Below are 5692 nucleotides of genomic sequence, written 5' to 3'. Positions count from 1 at the left end.
GCCTTCAGCGCCCGCAGCCGCACCTCCCTGCCCGGCTCCTGCAGGCGGCTCAGGTGCCGGCCCAGCGCCGCGGACACCTCGGCGGCCCCACGCGGCTCGCCCTCCGCCATGCTGCCGTCACGAAGGAGGCCCGTTGCTAGGGACGCCGCCGCTTTTTACAGCGGGGCGCGCCTGCTTTACGGCAGCGTCAACATGCAACCAGCTTTATTGGCAGCGCGGGCACGGACACGGACAGGTAGGGCTGCCAATAAAGTTGGTTGATACCACAATGAGTTGGTTTAATAAATTAGAAAGTTAGGAAGGCATGGATTGTAAATATGGAAAAGAAATTGGTGTTCAATTAAATAAGAGGGTGGAAATATGATATATAAAGGTATTTTGCTTTTGTTTAGTGGAAGGAAATATGTGTTTGGAAAAAAATTAATGGAAGGTGTTGTAAATGAAATGATGAGAATATGAGTTTGAAAGAAATCTGTTGTGAAGGGAGATACAAAATGATTGTGTTTTTGCTTAAATTATTTGATGGGGTAGGTGACGGTTGTGTTGATTTAATCTGATAATTTGAGATTGTGTGTGCAGATTATTTGATATTCTATACTTTATTAATAAAAAACTGTGATCCTCTTTGATATTAAAACACAACTTTTATTAATTGATATTAAATAAATAAAATCATGATGCTGTTTGATCGGGGTGCAAATATATTATAGTAAATGGGATGGAACATGTAAAGTGATACGGGATGAAATACTGATTGCATTGTGAACCCCAGATGGGAGACTTGTGTTCATTAAAGTTTGTTTTATTTGTGCATTGGGATGTGCTTTATGGTGTGTTGTGTTTTTTGCAAGTCCGAGATGGGCTATCGGTATGACTTGGAAGGTTTATCATGAGTTTAATGGTTTTTAAGTTGTTTCCATGTTTAATTTAAAACAAAAGAATCACGACTGTGTTTGATCAGGGTTCAAATATGTCATGGTAAATGGGGTGGAATTTGCAGAGTGATACGGGATAATACGTGGATTGCATTGTAAACCCGAGATGGGAGACTTGTGTTAATTGAAGCTTGTTTATGTATGTACTTTGGTGGTTTCCTTTGTGTGTGTGTTCTTTTTTTTTGGGGAGCCTGAGATGAGGTATTGATGTTACTTTGAAGGTTTGTTATGAATTTGATGGGTTTTAAGTTGTTTCTATATTAAGAAAAAAAAATTTAAAAAATCATGATCCTGTTTGATTGTTTATGTTTATGCTTGTAAGTTTATGTTTCTGTGATCCCGAAATGGGATATCTATGGTGCTTTGGGGTGTGCTTTGTATTAATTTAAAAAAAAATCATCCTCCTATTTGTACACTTATTTCAGCCCTTGCACAATGGATGGTCAATAACAGTACAGATTTCCCTTGCTGTACATGCGTTCCTGGAAAACAGTGCGTAACTTGAATTCACATAAAGGGAGCCCACTCTGTGATGTAACAAATAAGGATGCATTCCAAAACCTCGACTGTACTGACCTCCAAACCCATTTCTACCACTTTTACAAGACAATTTTAGTACTCACCAACAGCAAACAGTACGCGCAAGCACAGGGCACCATCATAATGGGGATGGCAACTACAGAAACACGTGTTGCAGACAACAAGCGATAAGCGCAGATCCACAGAGGAGACTATATTTTAGTGTGTGTCACTCCCACGATGCAGTGCATAAAGCAGGTGACCGCGGGCTTCTACCCCACCAATCAAATAAGAGTGAATTTACCTCGCATATAGCAAATGTTTGGTATAAAAAAGGTCATTGCATAAGAGTGAATTTGCACATACAGAACCCACATAAAGCGAGGGAAACCTGTAACCGTGTTCAAAATGTATGCAGCACAGTGGTTGATGCGGCAAAAGTGAAACCGGAAGTGGGACTTCCAGTTTTGCCAAGTCCCGCTTTAGGCCACAGCCTGGGGCAAAGCAGCTTATGCAGAGCCCCTCTTCCTGGCACACCGACACCAGGGGAAAGGTGGCGTGGTGCCTATCCGCCAGTACACTGATGCACCAGATGCAGCGGGAGGGGCATCTTTGCCCAACCAGGCAAAGATGACTCTCAGGTAACAGGCACATTTGCTTATCCGACATCCTCGATTCCCCATGGGTGCTGGATAACAGAGCTTTTGCTCTAGATCAACTAGACAGTTGCAACAAAAAAAATTCTCTTTAAAAATTTTTTCAAAATGCCCGATAATGTTTGGGGTAGCTAATTTAATGTAGTATATGCAAAACCCAAGTCACTCTCAGGAAGTCTTAACTGACTTTTTTTTTTTTTTAAAGAAATTTTTTTGTGTTCCAAGCCAAATCAGCCAAATCAATTCCAAATCCAGGAGTCATTCAAGAACCGTAAATGGCCATACTACCAGCAAACATCCTCCAACCCCACACAGGGCTTAAGATGTTTCCAAATCATCCTATGTGCAGGCCTAAGCCCAGAGGCTTGGCATTTGGATGCCCCCAAGTTTCACTTGCCGTCAGCTGCAAGGCTGCATGAGCAAGCTGGGGAGGAGTCTCCCATTTCCATAAAGTAGGCATAAAACCCAATTCCAACTGGAAATGAAAGTGGGGGTTAATTATACATTACCCCATGCCAGAAAAGCAGCCATCTACCCCTGGGAAAACCACCTTAGTGGTCATAGCATTTTGGGTTTGTTACCAGCACTTTCTTACTTGCCTCAAACTGTAAAAATGCTTCAACTTTGATGACCCAGTTCTCACTCGCTCACTGGTGACTTGCGGTGAGCAGTATAAAGTAAATAAGAAGACTTATTTGCAGGCTTATTTGTGTATTTTTTTCAGTGTAAAATAGTTTTTCAGCAAATATGATAATTTTGAGCTTCCAATATGATAATTTCATATTTAAGACCTGACAGTGCTGGATGCCTCGCTCCCTGCAGAGGACAGGGGCTATGGAGGCAGATGGGAATCACGGTTAAAGCAGGGAGCCAGGCTCTTGTGTTTAATGCCTGGCTCTGACACAGGGTTGCAATGTGGCCTTGGAGGAGTCGGTGCAGTTCTGGGGACTGCCCTGGGGCTGCCATGAACTTGGGGCTCAGCCTTCCAGGGAGAAAACAGCAGGTCGCAGCCCCGGGCCTCTATTGACAACCCTGAAATAGGCAGCAGCTACTTAGTTTCTGAGTTACTGATCCCAGCCCTGAAGCTGAAGGCAGCTGGTTGGTTCCCGGGACATGCCACTAGCCTGGTTTGCAAACACAGGGTCTTGTCAGGCTGCTGCTGGGTGCTGATCCGGGACCGATTTTTCACATTTGGAACAAAAATCCTATTTCAGGGAGTTGTCAGGAACACTAAAACACTGAGAAACCACAGATGATTGATCTAGGACCTTGCTGTCCTGTCTCCTATGTGAAGTCAATAAAGGAAGTGCTTTGTGCCATATTTTGCTACTAATCTGACAGAATTGAACACAATGACACACATATGTGATTCTGTAGCTTGAATAAATTGTGAGGCAGCAGTCCCCTAAAGATAAGCATCCAGAGGAATTAAAAAATGAAAGCTCTGCTCTACTACTTACCATTGATATTGATACTGATCCCCAAAGTAACTGCATTTCATTGTTTCTGCTTGCTGTTTCTGGGACAATTCCATCTCCTGAAAGGCTACAGAGGCTGTGAAAAAGACCCCAGATGAACTTTCAGATTTCCACAGAAACATTGATAGGCAGTGACATTGATCCAGATGATGCAGAATGTAAAGTGGTCCGCTATCTGTTGGACCCAGTTCTGCAATTGGATTTATCAAGGTGACCTAAGTGGAGGCGGAAGGCTTTTTCTGTAACACGGTACAGCAATTCACAGCTAAGGATCCCCTCCTGCCCTGTTTGCTGGTTGCTGACCTTCTGTGTGACCTTGGGCAAAGTACTTAATCTCTCTCTCTCTTGTTTTCCCCTGCCAGTGTCAGAATAGCAATCTGCTTGGAGCCTGGAGGAATGCAGTGTTGGATAGAAAGGCTTGTGGGAGGCAGAATCTTGACTTCAGTAAGGTTTTTATCACTGTCTCACATGAGAATCTCATAAGCAATGCCAGTCCTGATTTGTAACAAACTCTGGTTATGGACATTCCCGTGAAGGACACACATTGCTTCAGTGCATGGGAGCTCTCGGCCCTACTGTTTATTTCCATACTTCATTTAACTGCATAATTGACGGGAAGCCCTCAGTTACAAGGCTTCTAAAGCAGCGCTGAACTATGTCCTATCGATTTCAAAGCTGGTATTAGGGGCATTAGGCCTTTAAGAAACAAAGGAACAGGCCTTAACAAAGTATGAAAAGCTTAGCACACACTGTTCTTGTAGTTAATGAGCCTTATTTACATCAAGTTCAAGCAAGTGTATGGCCTCTTTTTAGTCCTGAGGCTTTGCACTGGAAAAGAGAATCCATTCTTAATAGGAAACAGGTCTTATTTTTCCATTATTTTATATACCTCTATCAATCGTCTACCACCTTACTGTCCTTCCTTTAAACAGTCCCAATCTCTTTCATTTCTTATTATATAGAAATCTTTTAATTTCATTCATTATTTTATCGGCCCTCTGATTCACCCTTTTGCCTTTCCTGGGATGGGGTGCTTAGAACTGAACATAATCATCACTTTGAGAAGCAATCTTGTGGCCGTCTACAAATTCATTAGGGGGATGCAGCAAGGGATTGGAGATGCTCTGTTCACCAGGGTGCCTCTTGGGATAACAAGGAACAATGGTCACAAACTGACAGACAGCAGATTTACGCTAGATACCAGGAAAAACTTCTTCACGGTAAGGGTGGCCAAAATTTGAAATCAGCTTCCAAGGGAGGTGGTGCTCTCCCCTGCCCTGGGGGTCTTTAAGAGAAGGCTGGATAAGCATCTGGCTGGGGTCATCTGACCCCAGCACTCTTTCCTGCCTAGGCAGGGGGTCAGACTCAATGATCTGTTGAGGTCCCTTCTGACCCAAACATCTACGAATCTGTGCCTTTATAACAGGGGCGAGCAGTTATTTTGGGCAGAGGGCCATTTACTGAGTTTTGGTAAGCCATCAAGGGCCGCGTGACAGGCAGCCCAGGGCAGATAAATATTAATTTTTTAAATTTTTTAGGGGCCCCACAGGCCGGACAGAATGGCCACCCCTGATCTATAACAATCCCAGTGAGAATGTGGCATCGTTTCCCATAATAGCATTTTGTTATTTTTAGTACTGGTTTATATCTTGTTCTTTATGCAGCCTACATTTGGTTTACTTTTATGATGCTTTCAACAGTTATCGGACTGTTGTATCCACAGTGCCATCCATTTGTACAGGGTGTTTATATTTTCCTTTTCAAATTACTGTGCAATTGCCAATGTTGAATTTGTTTTACAGTAGTGCTTGGTTAGGACCCCAAAGTTCTTGATAGTCTACCTTAGTACTACCTACGCTATATTTGTCCTAGGACTGATCCTTGAGATATCTTATTATTACTCTTTTATCCCATGACTAGTGAGAGTATGTTCCACACTCTGGAAGAATGAAGTGCATTAGAAAACAAATCAGCTCATATACTTAATTAGCATGTGGTTAACATTATTTCCTGGCATCTAGCCTAGACAAACCACTGTTAGTGGCTTGTGGCTAACCCCCCCCCACCCTTTTTTTAATCCCTAATTAATTGCATTTCTCCCTTC

General features: G+C 42.9%; 1 protein-coding gene across 1 annotated transcript in view; it reads right to left on the bottom strand.

The window, feature by feature from the left end:
* Positions 1–113, bottom strand: part of DNAAF5 (dynein axonemal assembly factor 5) — a 61058-nt gene extending 60945 nt beyond the window's left edge. The window contains exon 1 of the mRNA XM_019512901.1: positions 24–113. The gene's annotated coding sequence lies outside the window, so the exon portion shown is untranslated. The remainder of the gene's footprint in view (positions 1–23) is intronic.
* Positions 114–5692: the final 5579 nt, after the last annotated feature.

The sequence above is a fragment of the Gavialis gangeticus genome, unplaced genomic scaffold, assembly GCF_001723915.1.
Source record: "Gavialis gangeticus isolate Ggan-Ray unplaced genomic scaffold, GavGan_comp1, whole genome shotgun sequence".
In the NCBI taxonomy this organism is placed as follows: Eukaryota; Metazoa; Chordata; order Crocodylia; family Gavialidae; genus Gavialis; species Gavialis gangeticus.
This window is presented reverse-complemented; position numbering and strand designations above follow the sequence as displayed.